Source organism: Carcharhinus amblyrhynchos, chromosome 8 (assembly GCF_965287045.1).
Source record: "Carcharhinus amblyrhynchos chromosome 8, sCarAmb.v2.hapA, whole genome shotgun sequence".
Taxonomy (NCBI): Eukaryota; Metazoa; Chordata; class Chondrichthyes; order Carcharhiniformes; family Carcharhinidae; genus Carcharhinus; species Carcharhinus amblyrhynchos.
This window is the reverse complement of record NC_137331.1, coordinates 115610232-115624720: the sequence shown is the minus strand read 5'-3', so window position 1 is coordinate 115624720 and position 14489 is coordinate 115610232. Positions and strand designations below refer to the sequence as shown.

Here is a 14489-nt window from a genome sequence, read left to right as displayed (position 1 = left end):
AGGGGGTGAGGACCTTAAAACGATTACTATTACTGAAGAGGTAGTGCTTGGTAGGCTAATGGGACTAAAGGTAGACAAGTCCCCGGGTCCAGACAGAATGTATCCAAGGGTACTAAAAGAAGTGGCAGAAGTAATAGCAGATGTGTTAGTTGTAAATTATCAAAATTTGCTGGACTCTGGGGAGGTGCCAGCTGATTGGAGAACAGCTAATGTGACGGCACTGTTTAAAAAGGAGTTAGATAAAAGGCGGGTAACTACAGGCCAGTTAGCTTAACGTCCATAGTTGGAAAAATGCTGGAATCCATCATTAAGGAAGAAATAGCAGGACACTTGGAAAAGAATGGTTCAATCAAGCAGATGCAGCCTGGATTCATGAAGGGAAAGTCATGTTTGACGAATTTAATGGATTTTTATGAAGATGTAATGAGTCCGGTTGACAGAGGGGAACTGATGGATGTGGTGTTTTTAGATTTCCAGAAGGCATTCGATAAGGTGCCTCACAAAAGGTTGCTGCATAAGATAAAGGTACACGGAGTTGGGGGTAAAGTGTTAGCGTGGATTGAGTATTGGCTATCTAACAGGAAGCAGAGAGTTGGAATAAATGGGTGCTTTTCTGGTTGGCAGTTGGTAACTAGTGGCGTGCCGCAGGGATCGGTGCTGGGGCCTCAACTGTTTACCATATACATAGACGATCTGGAGGAGGGGACCGAGTATAGCTTAACAAAGTTTGCGGATGACATAAAGATGAGTGGGAAAGCAAATTGCATGGAGGATATCTGAAGAGAGATTTGGATAGGCTAAGTGAGTGGGCGAGGATTTGGCAGATGGAGTATAATGTTGTCAAGTGTGAGGTTATCCACTTTGGAAGGAATAATAGTAAAATGGGCTATTATTTAAATGGTGATAAATTACAACATGCTACTGTGCAGAGGGACCTGGGGGTCCTTGTGCATGAATCGCAAAATCTCAGTTTGCAGGTGCAGCATGTGATCAAGAAGGCAAATGGAATGTTGGCCTTTATCGTGAGGGGGATGGAGTATAAAAGCAGGGAGGTCTTGCTGCAATTATACAAGGTACTGATGAGGCCACAACTAGAGTACTATGTGCAGTTTTGGTCCCCTTATTTGCGAAAGGATATATTGGCTTTGGAGGGAGTGCAGAGAACGTTCACCAGGTTGATTCTGGAGATGAGGGGGTTAGCTTATGAGGAGAGATTGAGTAGATTGGGCCTGTACTTGTTGGAGTTTAGAAGGCTGAGGGGGGATCTTATAGAGACATATAAGATAATGAAGGGGCTAGATAGGGTAGAGGTAGAGAGATTCTTTCCACTTAGAAAGGAAACAAGAACTAGAGGGCACAGCCTCAAAATAAGGGGGAGTCAATTTAGAACAGAGTTGAGGAACTTCTCTCAGAGGGTTGTGAATCTTCGGAATTCTCTGCCCATTGAAGCAGTGGAGGCTACCTCGTTAATTGTGTTTAAGTAGATTTCTGATCAATAAGGGAATTAAGGGTTATGGGGAACCGGCAGGTAAGTGGAACTGAACGACTATCAGATCAGCCTTGATCTTATTGAATGGCGGGGCAGGCTTGAGGGGCTAGATGGCCAACTCCTGCTCCTATTTCTTATGTTGTTATGTTCTTACCGTAATTCCTACTGTAATATCTAGGCCAGCGTGTTTTAAACACTGCAGTACATTTCCCACTTGGCTGTTCAAAAGACCATAACCCAACAATAAAACATGTCATAACAGGTCTGTTTCTGAGTAGTAAAATCTGAACAAGTATGCAATTTGAGCATTTGGAGGAATTTAGGCTGTTTGGCCAATCAGGCTTGTAATGCAATTCAATCAGATTCTGGCTGTTGTCACTTCAACTTCATTTTCCCACCTTTGTTACATATACTATGCCCTTAGCTAACAAAAATGTATCAATCCCGGTCTTGAACATTCACAGGCTCTTAGAGTGTGAGTTCCAGATGTGAGGTAAATGCTTCCCGATTTCATCTCTAAATGGCCCAGCTATAACTTTGATATTCTCTAACGGGACTCAATGGTCAGAGGTATGGACAGGAGGTTCTGTGGTTGGGACAGAGTCTCCCGCATGGTTTGTTGCCTCCTGGGTGCCAAGGTCAGGGATGTCTCTGATTGCGTGCACAGTGTTCTAAAGTGGGAAGGTGATCAGCCAGATGTCGTGGTACACATCAGTATCAATGACATAGGTAGGAAGAATGAAGAGGTCCTAAAGAAAGAGTATAGAGAGCTTGGATGGAAGTTAAAAAGCAGGACCCAAGGGTAGTAATCTCAGGGTTGCTACCTGTACTACGTGCCAGTGAGGGTAAGAGTAGGATGCTTGGGTGGATGAATATGTGGCTGAGGAACTGGTGTAGGGGGCAGGGTTTCCAATTTTTGGATCTTTGGAACCTCTTCTGGGGCAGCTGGGACTTGTACAAGAGAGACGGGTTACTCCTAAACTACAAGGGGACCAATATACTTGCAGGGAGATTTGCTAATGTTATTGAGGAGCGTTTAAACTAGATCCGCAGGGGGATGGGAACCGGAGTGCCAGTGCAGATAGTGGAGTGGGGGTAAAAAAAACAGTTAGTTCAAACGACATCACAAATGGAAGGGTTGAATGTGGTGGAAATAATCTTTGAGGTGTGTCTACTTCAATGCCAGGAGTATTGTGGGGAAGACAAATGAGCTGGATTGACAAATGGAAATATGACATTATAGCTGTTACTGAAACTTGGCTACAGGAGGGGCAAGACTGGCAGCTCAATGTTCCAGGGTTTCAATGTTTCAGGTGTGATAGAGGCAGAGGGATAAATGGTGGTGGTGGTGGCAGTGGTGATTGGTGGTGGGGGGGAATGTTACAGCGGTACTCAGGCAGGACAGATTAGGGAGCTTGTCTACAGAGGCCCTATGGGCGGAGCTGGGAAACTGGAAAGGTATGACCACATTAATGCGGTTATATTTTGGACCACCAAATGGTCATCGAGAATTGGAGGAGCAAATCAGCAGAGCAATAGCTGACAACTGCAAGAAACACAAAGTTGTGGTAGCAGGGGATTTTAATTTTCCACGTATAGATTGGGACTCGCATACTGTTAAAGGTTTAGACAAGGTAGAGTTTGTAAAACATATTCAGGAGAATTTTCTACATCAGCATATAGAGATGCCAACTAGAGAGGATGCGATATTGGATCTCCTGTTGGGAAATGAGTTAGGGCAGGTGATGGATGTGAGTGTGAGGGAACACTTTGGATCCAGTGATCACAATGCCATTAGTTTCAACTTGATCATGGATAAGGATAGATCTGGTCCTCGGGTTGAAGTTCTGAACTGGAAAAAGGCCAAATTTGATGAAATGAGAAAAGATCTGGGAAGTGTGGATTGGCACAGGCTGTTCTCTGTTAAGGATGTAAATGGAAAGTGGGAAGCCTTCAAAGGAGAAGTTTTGAGAGTGCAGAGTTTGTATGTTCCTGTCAGGATTAAAGGCAAAGTAAATAGGAATATGGAACCTTGGTTCTTGAGGGAGATTCTAACACTGATTGAGAGGAAGAGAGAGTTGTATGAAATGTACAGGCAGCAAGGAACAGATCAGATACTCGAGGAGTATAAAAAGTGCAAGAAGCTATTTAAGAGGGAAATCAGGAGGGCTAAAAGAAGACATGAGGTTGCTTTGGCAGACAGAGAAAGGAAAATCCAAAGCGCTTCTATAGGTATGTAAGGAGCAAAAGGATAGTGAGGGATAAAATTGGTTCTCTTGAAGACCAGAGTGCTAGATTGTGTATGGAACCAAAAGAGATGGGTGATATACTAAATGGGTTTTTCGCGTCCGTATTTAGTGAGGAAACGGACATGGAGTCTACGGAAATAAGGCAAACAGGTAGGGAGGTCATGGAACCTTTACAGATCACAGGGGAGGAGGTGCTCGCTGTCTTGAGGCAAATCAGAGTGGATAAATCTCCAGGACTGGACAGGGTATTCCCATGGACCTTGAGGGAGGCTAGTGTTGAACTTACAGGGGCCCTGGCAGACATATTTAAAATGTCAGTATTCATGGGGGAGGTGCCGGATGATTGGAGGGTGGCTCATGTTGTTCCGTTGTTTAAAAAAGGTTCCAAAAGAAATCTGGGAAATTATAGGCCAGTAAGTTTGACGTCGGTGGTGGGCAAGTTATTGGAAGGTGTGATAAGGGATAGGATCTAGAAATATTTGGATAGACAGAGACTTATTAGGGAGAGTCAACATGGCTTTGTGCGTGGTAGGTCATGTTTGACCAATCTATTAGAGTTTTTCGAGGAGGTTACCAGGAAAGTGGATGAAGGGAAGGCGGTGAATGTTGTCTACCTGGATTTCAGCAAGGCCTTTGATAAGGTCCCTCATGGGAGGTTAGTTAGGAAGTTTCAGTCGCTAGGTATAGATGGGGAGGTTGTATATTGGATTAGACACTGGCTCAATGGAAGAAGCCAGAGTGTGTTGTGGAGGATTGCTTCTCTGAGGGGAGGCCTGTGACGAGTGGTGTACTACAGGGATCGGTGTTGGGTTCATTGTTGTTGTCATCTATATCAATGATCTGCATGATAATGTGGTAAATTGGATCAGCAAATTTACTGATGATACAAAGATTGGAGGGGTAGTGGACAGTGAGGAAGTTTTTCAAAGCTTGCAGAGGGATTTGGAAGCACTAGAAAAATGGGCTGAAAAATGGCAAATGGAATTTAACGCAGACAAGTGTGAAGTATTGTACTTTGGAAGGACAAACCAAAGTGGAACATACAGGGTAAATGGTAGGACTCAAGAGTGCAGTTGAACAGAGGGATCTGGGAATATAGGTACAGAATTCCCTAAAAGTGGCGTCACAGGTGGATAGGGTCGTAAAGAGTGCTTTTGGTACATTGGCCTTTATAAATCGGAGTATCGAGTATAAAAGTTGGAGTGTTATGGTACGGTTGTATAAGGCATTGGTGAGCCCGAATTTAGAGTATTGTGTACAGTTTTGGTCACCTAGTTACAGGAAGGATGTAAATAAGGTTGAAAGAGTGCAGAGAAAGTTCACAAGGATGTTGCCGGGACTTGAGAAGCTGAGTTACAGAGACAGATTGAATAGGTTAGGATTTTATTCCCTGGAGCGTAGAAGAATGAGGGGAGATTTGATAGAGGTGTATAAGATTTTGATGGGTATAGATAGAGTGAATGCAAGCAGCTTTTTCCACTGAGGCTAGAGGAGAAAAAAAAACCAGAGGGCATGGCTTAAGGGTGGAAGGAGAAAAGTTTAAAGGGAATATTAGCGGGGAATTCTTCATGGAGAGAGTGGCGGGGGTGTGGAATGAGCTGCCAGATAAAGTGGTAAATGTGGGGTCACTTTTAACATTTAAGAAAAACTTGGACGGGTTCATGGATGAGAGGGGTGTGGAGGGATTTGGTCCAAGTGCAGGTCAGTGGGATTAGGCAAAAAATGGTTTGGCACAGACAAGAAGGGCCAAAAGGCCTGTTTCTGAGCTGTAATTTTCTATGGTTCAATGCTTTTGAGTTTCCTTATTCATTTAGTTCAGGAACATTCTCTTATAAATGAAAACTTTGGAAAAATATATCCCAACTTGGTTACATTTGAGTCTATTAATGGATGCTAGATTCAAACCTTCTTTGGCAATGCAATGGCACAGAATTGTGATGTCTGGGAACTTCTTGTCACAACCTTATTCAAAGGTAGCAGTTACCAATTAACTACTCCACTCTTAATTGAAGCAGGAGAATAGTTTGATGTTTGTGAATGTGGCTGAACATCTTTCTTCAGGATTCGCTCTGCAAACCCTAACATGGGAAGAAGTCGTTGATGTCTGCAGCACTGAATAGGCCCTTCAGCCCATCATGTTTTCACCAGTTGACCATTGTTAAGGTATTGATCTGAAACCCTAAAATTTGTTGTGAAGCCTGTCGAGACCCCAGCAGTTTTTCTACTTTGGCATTAGTGTGAGGATAAGGTATTTCACTCCAGGTATGATTCTGTTGACACACTAGGAAGGTTTTATCAAAACAAATTTTAGTTTAACAATACAGTTTAACTATAACGAATGAATTAGCTTAAATTTTACCAAGTGATTTACTTAAACATGACAAGATACAATTTTTAATTGCTAACCTATCTTTATTAGTTCCAACTTAAGCAATATTCATCTTATAGACTTAAATTCCTCTTCAAAATTAGTAAGCAACACACAGTTTTAGGTGCTTTGGCTTGGGCTGCCAGCTCCCAACCCTCCAGAACAACTCTGGGGAGAGAGACAGAGAGACCTATTTCTCCTAGCCAGTTCCAAACAGCAACCTCCAGAGAGAGAGAGAGACCTCTTGCTACTTTCAGAACCCAGCAGTAACAGCCAGCTTTTCCCTGTAAGCTTAGCTCCTCCCCTTAAGCACATGACTCCGTCAATCAAGTTAATCAAAACTCTGTTCTGAACTGCAGGGGGAAAACCAAATATCAAAAGTGCATTAACTCAAAACAAACATATCCCTAGCCAAAATCAATCATTATCCTGCATTCTGAGCAAGTGAGCTGCTTGGCGCCCAGACAAATGGGTGCCCTATAACGCAAGGCTGAATTTAAAACATGCCCTTCACAATATCATCACACCATTCTAATTTCACTTTCCAGCATTTGGCCCATAGCCTTGTACGCCTTGGCAAAACAAGTGCCCCTCTTAACATTTAAATGTTATGAGACTCTCTGAATCCCTTTCAGGCAGTGAGTTCCAGGCTCCCACTACCCTCTGGGTGAAGAAGCTCTTCCTCGCATCCCTTCTAAATCCCCTGATCTTAGATCTGTGCTCCCTAATCATTGATCCCTCAACAGAGGGGAAAAGCTTCTTCCTGTCTATTGTATCTATGCTTCTGACATTTTCCCCCTCACTCTTGACTGCCCCAAGGAAGACAACACCAATCTATCCAATCTCTCTTCATAACTAAAACTCTCCAGACCATGCAATATGCTGGTAAATCTTCTCTGCACCCTTTCCACTGCTATCACATGCCTCCAAACCAGCCTCCCATCAATTGACTCTGTCCACACTTCCCGCTGCTTTGAAAAAACAGCCTGCATAATCAAGGAATATTGATTACCAGGAATTACCAGGAATACTCTCACGCATTACCAGGAATACTCTCACGCATTGCCAGGAATACTCTCTTCCACCTTCTTCCTTTGGGAAAAAGATACAAAAGTCTGAGCGTACTTGCGAACCGACTCAAGAACAGCTTCTTTCCTGTTGCCATCAGCCTTCTGAATGGACGGAGGAGGGAATCTGTGTGTAGAGCCAGAGAATTGGGTGAGGTATTAAATGAATACCTTGTGCCAGTATTCATCAAAGAGAAGGAATTGGTGGATGATGAGTCTAGGGAAGGGTGTATAGATTGTTTGAGTTGTGTTGAGATCAAAAAGGAGGTGGTTTTGGGATTCTTGAGAAACATTAAGGTAGACAAGTCCCCTGGGCCTGATGGGATATACTCCAAAATACTGAGAGAGACAAGGGAGCAAATTCTGTGGCCTTGAGAGAAATCTCTGTATCCTCACTGGCTACAGAGGAGGTCCCAGAAGATCGAAGAATAGCCAGTGTTGCTGTTTTGTTTAAGAAAGAGGCCATGTTTTTGAGGATGCGTGCTACAGGCTTTTAGGATAGAGGAGGTAGATGTTCTGAGGGAAGATGTATTAGCAATTTTGAAAAACCTGAGAGTCGATAAGACCCCTGGGCCAGATGGGATACATCCTAGGATACTTTGGGAGGCAAGGGATGAGATTGCAGGCCCTTTAGCTTTGATCTCTGTCCACGGGAATTGTGCCAGAGGACTGGAGAGTGGCGAATGTTGTCCCTCTCTTCAGGAAAGAAAATAGGAATGACACTGCTAATTATAGGCCAGTTAGTCTTAGTTCGGTGATCAAATTAATGGAAAGGGTCCTGAGAGATAGGATTTATAACCATCTGGAAAGATGCAGTTTAACCCGGGATAGTCAGTACGGTTGTGTGAGGGGTAAGCCCTGCCTCACAAATTTGATTGAATTCTTTGAGGAGGTAACTAAGTACGTAGATGAAGGTAGAGCAGTTGATGTCATATACATGGATTTTAGTAAGGCATTTGATAAGGTTCCCCATGGTGGGCTCATGAAGAAGATAAGGAGGTGTGGGAGAGAAGGAAATTTGGCCAATTTCAATAAATAACTGGCTGTCTCATAGAAAAAAGTCTGACAACACCAGGTTTTAGTCCAACCTATTTATTTGATAATGTACTGGCAAGCTTTCGGGTTAGCCCCTTCGTCACCTGACGAAGGGGCTAACCCGAAAGCTTGCGAGTATATTATCAAATAAATAGGTTGGACTAAAACCTGGTGTTGTCAGACTTTTTACTGTGTTTAGGCCAGTCCAACGCCGGCATACCCACATCATGTCTCATAGAAGACAGTGGGTGGTGGTGGAAGGAAAATTTTCAGACTGGAGGCCAGTTACCAACGGTGTACCACAGGGATCAGTGCTGAGTCCTCTTCTGTTTGTAATTTTTATGAATGACTTGGAAGAGGGGGCTGAAGGGTGGGTTAGTAAATTTGCTGATGACACCAAGATTGGCGGAGTAGTGGATGAGGTGGAGGGCTCTTGCAGGCTGCAAAGAGACATTGATAGGATGCAGAGCTGGGCCGAAAAGTGGCAGATGGAGTTTAATCCTGATAAGTGTGAGGTGATTCATTTTGGTAGGACAATCTTGAATGTGCATTACAGGATCAACAGCAGGGTTCTGAGGAATGTGGAGGAACAGCGAGATCTTGGGGTTCATATCCACAGATCTCTGAAGGTTGCCACTCAAGTGAATAGAGCCGTGAAGAAGGCTTATAGTGCGTTAGCGTTTATTAACGGAGGTTTGAGTTCAAGAGCTGTGGGGTTATGTTGCAACTATACCGGACTTTGGTGAGACCACATTTGGAATACTGTGTTCAGTTCTAGTCACCTACTATAAGAAGGATGTGGAAACATTGGAGAGATTGCAGAGGAGATTTACCAGGATGCTGCCTGGTTTGGAGGATAGGTCTTATGGGAAAATGTTGAGGGAGCTGGGGCTTTTCTCTTTGGAGCAGAGGAGGATGAGAGGTGACTTAATAGAGGATGATGAGGGGAATAGATAGAGTGGATGTGCAGAGACTGTTTCTTTGGGTGGATGTAGTTGCTATTAGGGGGCACAACTATAAGGTTCATCGTGGGAGATATAGGAGGGATGTCCCGAGGTAGATTCTTCACTCAGAGTGTGGTTGGGGTGTGGAATACACTGCCTGCTGTGATAGTGGAGTCGGACACTTTAGGAACTTTCAAGCAGTTATTGGATAGGCACATGGAGCACACCAGAATTATAGGGAGTAGAATAGCTTGATCTTGGGTTTGCTTATAGCTTGGCACAACATTGAGGGTCGAAGGGCCTGTACTGTGCTGTATTGTTCTATGTTCTATGATGTGGATTCCAGAACTGTATACAATAATCTATTTGTGGCCTAACCAATGTTTTATGCAGTTTCAGCAAACCTCCCTGCTCTTAAACTCTATGCCTCAGCTAATAAAGGCAAGTATAGCACAGTGCCTTCTTAACCACTTTATCCACCTGCCCTGCTATATTTGACACACCCAAATGCACATTCCAAGTATTTAAATTGCTTGTCAACTGAGGTAAAAATCCCACCGCCAGCGAAGAGCCACAGCAAGAAGCAGGGCAGATCAGGGGTTGAATTTGCAATGCTGCATGACCAACAAAACGAAAGCAGGATTTTTTTCATCAAGCTGCGCCAGTAAGGTTTGTGTTATTAAGTCCGGAGACTTAATGATTTTTTTAAAAGTCATCATGTGACGTGTATTTGTATTTTATTAAAATGTGTGATGGCAAAATAAAAATTATTGAACAGACCGCTCTGATGTCAGGAAACATTATTTCACTCATACCTCCAGGGAGACGGCTTCTCCCTTTTCTATCATAGCCATCCCATGGGGCTCAAGCAACGATTGTCCGGGGTGACACGGTGGTACAGTGGTTAGCACTGCTGCCTCATAGCACCAGGGACCCAGATTCGATTCCCGACTTGGGTCACTTTCTGTGCAGAGTTTGCATGCTTACCTGTGTCTGCATGGGTTTCTTCCAGGTGCTCCGGTTTCCTCCCACAGTCCAATGTTGTGCAGATTGTGCGCATTGGCCATGCTAAATTCTCCCTCAGTGTACGCGAACAGTGCTGCCACTAGGGGATTTTCACAGTAAAGTCATTACGGTGTTAATGTAAGTCTACATGTGACTAATACATAAACTTTAACATTAACTTCAGTGATGGGTTAAAAGTCCAGAGGCTCAGCCAAGCCTCAATTAAAATCTCTCCGCTCCACAATTCCAGGTACAGTGGGACATCACATCCATATGAGGTACTGCTTCTGCAGATGGGTGTAGAAGTTAAACCATCACTGTTCACCGGGTGAAGAGCACAGATAACTGGAGCCAGTTGTCAGCATCGAAACACCTTTTTGAGGCAACAGGTGGGTCAACTTGGAAGCAGATAATTAGATTCATTTAAGGTTCAGTTTAATTCAGGCCTCCAGTTATTATTTTCGGCCAGCCGATATTTTAAAGATTCTCTCGTTATCTGAGAAAGATCTTCCAATGGGACTTACCAGCGAACTGGCAAGCATCAACTCTTTGCGGTCCAGAACTTGAAGATGGCTGCAGTTTGGCAGACGAGGTTAAAGTCTGCTGGATCAATTTATCGCGCTGGTAGACAATGATCCTGAGGAATCACGACAGATCTGTACCCATTGTTATTCATGTTCACGGCCAGTCAATATTCCAAAGATCCTCTCGTCACCTTATAGACCCAACATGAGAGAAATCTCCCAATGGGGCTTGCCAGCAAACTGGGATGCATCGACTATCTTCAGTCCAGAACTCATACCTGACTGCAGTTACGCAGAAAAGGTTAAAATCTTTGAGGCCAATATATCGCGCTGGTAGACAATGATCCAGAGAGGTCACGACAGTTCTGCCCCCATTGTATCGTTCTCAGCCAGCCATATTAGCTGTCATATTGGATGCCCACAACAATGACATACCCAGCGGGACCATCGGGAGGTGTGGCTCATTGCGGTATAGAACAATAAAACTTCCTGCAGCTACAGTAATTCTTGAGGTAGACACTCTTGCAAATATTTTGTCGGAGTTTTTACGTTGCACATCAATGTATGTCGTGCACCTCAGAATGGAATCTAAGTGACATCGACCGGATGGTAACCACAGCCCTTAGGCATATGTCAGAAACAGAGGGTTGAACTTGAGTACAGTATGGCCTCTGCCATAGAGTTGGCAGACAAGCAGAATGTTACACCACTGAAATGAAGCCAGGTAACGTTAGTTTTTACTCGATTGTCGGTTGACATTTACCCATAAATTCATCACACGAGTACTTGGTGATGTTTTAATAGCAAAACTACAATAGTACAATTGGTAACACAACAGATTCAACAATATTTACAGTTACACATGACACTCTACTCGTGTAACCCGGGAGTAGTACCGTTTGCCATCTAATCAAGCCTGATCCTTTGGGGCATGGTAGACTTGGATTCAGAAGTAAAGTCTTTAGGTTCCCACAAACCTTTCCCTTGTCCTCTTCCATCGGTATAGTGATCTTCACGAATGTGTTGGTACACCTATGCACATTAATTTCTTCACACCAGGATCTGGTCTTATAATCATCAACTTTCCTAGTTGACTGATCGTGGGGGTCTCCAGTCTTGTAGCCTTGATAGATGTGATGCATAACCTTTTGATGGTCGAACGCACATCACCAACTACCTGGAACAAGTAGCATACACCACTTAATTTTTTATAAAACAGGTTTGAAGGCCCAGGAGTGTGTTTGGCAGTTCTCAGCCAGTCATATTTCCAGTGCATAACTACATCTGCCAGCGTTGTGGTCTACTTGAAACCCTGCAAGACTCACTGTGGTTTAGGATGCCAAGATCGCCACAGCTAAGCAACTTCTGCTATGTCTCAATGACATCATTCTAGTTCAACAATACCACCATAATTGCTGGCAGTCTCCTGGTGGCAGTTTTCCTAGGGGGCATAGTTGCACCCGCTATATACGCCTCAGCTAGTCATTTGAATATCATCTCCCGATGCCCATAGAGATGACATCTAGTTGGTACCTGCGGAAAAGGCATGACTCATTGTGTTATTGAAGTAGGAAAATTCTCACAGCTAATAGGACTAGACCCACCATGGACCATATTTTTGTACATGAATGGATTGAACATCTAGTCCTGAACCACGTGTTTGTAATTGCACTCTAGTGGGAGATAGAGATACAATTACATCCACATTATCACTTCTTGGCCAGTCGCTTTCGCCATCGTCACTTGGGCCATAGCGACGATGTTCCCGGCTGGACCGTTGGGGAGAGGCGACTCACTGTGTTATAGAAAGTGACAAAATTCATACAGCTACAGGAACTACTCCTCTTTTGGAGAGTCATAGTTACTCCCGCTAAGGGACTGCTGTAGATTCACACCTTGGTCTTTCTGATCCTCAGTGCTTCCCAGGCATTTGCCGTTCGTTGTGTATTCTCTTGCCTTGCCCAAGTGCATCACCTCTTGCTTATCTGGATTGAATTCCAATTGCCACTGATCAGCCTATCTGACCAGTCGCAAAAAACCAGCCTGCAGGTGCAGCAGGTGGTCAGGAAGGCGAATGGGATGCTGGCCTTCATAGCGAGGGGGATTGAATATAAAAGTAGGGAGGTCTTGCTGCAGCTGTATAGGGCATTGGTGAGGCTGCAGCTGGAGTACTGTGTGCAGTTTTGGGCGCCGCACCTGCGCAAGGATATTTTGGCCTTGGAGGGAGTGCAGAGGAGGTTTACTAGGCTGATACCGGAGTTGAGGGGGTTGAGCTATGAGGAGAGGCTGAATAAACTAGGCTTGTATTCGTTAGAGTTTAGAAGAATGAGGGGAGATCTCATTGAGACGTATAAGATGATGAATGGGATGGATAGGATAGAGGTGGAGAGACTCTTCCCGCTCAAAAAAGACAGTAGGACTAGGGGGCACAGCCTCAAGATAAAGGGGGGGCGGTTTAGAACGGAGTTGAGGAGGAACTTCTTCACTCAAAGGGTGGTGAATCTCTGGAATTCTCTGCCCGTTGAAGTGGTGGAGGCTGCCTCGCTAAATATTTTAAGAAGCGGGTTGATGGGTTTTTGATAAGAGAGGGGATTAAGGGTTATGGGGAGAGGGCGGGAAAGTGGAACTGAGCCACGACAGATCAGCCATGATCTTATTGAATGGCGGGGCAGGCTCGAAGGGCCAGATGGCCTACTCCTGCTCCTATTTCTTATGTTCTTATGTAATCTAAGGCTAGATTGGTGGAGTAGCTGATAGTGCCCACGATTATCAGAGGATACAAGATTTGGATAGATGGAGATTTGGGCACAGAAATGGCAGATGGAGTGTAATCTGTACAAACGCAAGGTGATGCATTTTGAATGATTAAATTTAGGTTTGAATTGTAAATGGCAGATTCTTTAGGAACATTAACATACAGAAGGATCTGTGCATGCAGGTCCATAGTTTCCTAAAAGTGGCATCACTGTGGCAAAGGTGATTAAGAAGGTAAATGGCACGCTTGCCTTCATCAGTCGGGGCTGAGTACTAGTTGGGAAATCATGTTGCAGCTACATAAAACTTTGGTTAGGCCACATTTGGAGTATTGTATGCTATTTATTATGTTCTTATGTTCTGGTCACCACATTACCAGAAGGATGTGGAAGCTTTGGAGAGAGTGCAAAGAAGGCTCACCAGGATGTTGCCTGGTCTAGAAGATATTAACTATGAGGAGAAGTTGAATAAACTAGGATTATTTTCACTGAAAAGACAGAGGCTGAGGGGAGACCTGATAGAAATTTACAAAATTATGAGAGGCACAGACAGGGTGGATAGTCAAAGGTTTTTTCCTAGGTTGGCAGGGTCGATTACAATGGGCACAGGTTCATGGTGAGGGAGGAAGGTTTAACGGAGATGTGGGGGGTGGGGAAGTTTTTCACACAGCGTGGTAGGGCCTGGAACGTGCTGCCAGAGGAGGTGTTGGAAGCAGGCATCTTAGCAGCACTAAAGAGGCATCTGGATAAGTACATGAATAGAGGGACATGGACCGAGTAAGGGCAGAAGGTTTTTTTTTCAGTTTACTTGGGGCATTATTGGCACAGGCTAGGAGGGCCTAAGAGCCTGTACCTATGCTGTACTTTGTTCTTCTTTCATTATCCTCATTATTTATCACACTCCCAATTTTTGTATCATCCACAAGCTTACTCATCAATCCTCCTACATTTAAATACAAATCATTTATACAAACAGCACGGGCCCCACCACTGATCCCTGTCACTGAACACAGCCTTCCAGTCAGAAAAGCACCCCACGACTGTCACTCTTTGCT

At 44.2% G+C, this 14489-nt stretch overlaps 1 protein-coding gene across 5 annotated transcripts in view; it reads left to right on the top strand.

Annotated features, from left to right (window-relative positions):
* The window catches only part of ldlrad4a (low density lipoprotein receptor class A domain containing 4a), a 363373-nt gene that overhangs the window by 178834 nt on the left and 170050 nt on the right, over positions 1-14489 (top strand). The gene's annotated exons all lie outside the window — the stretch shown is intronic.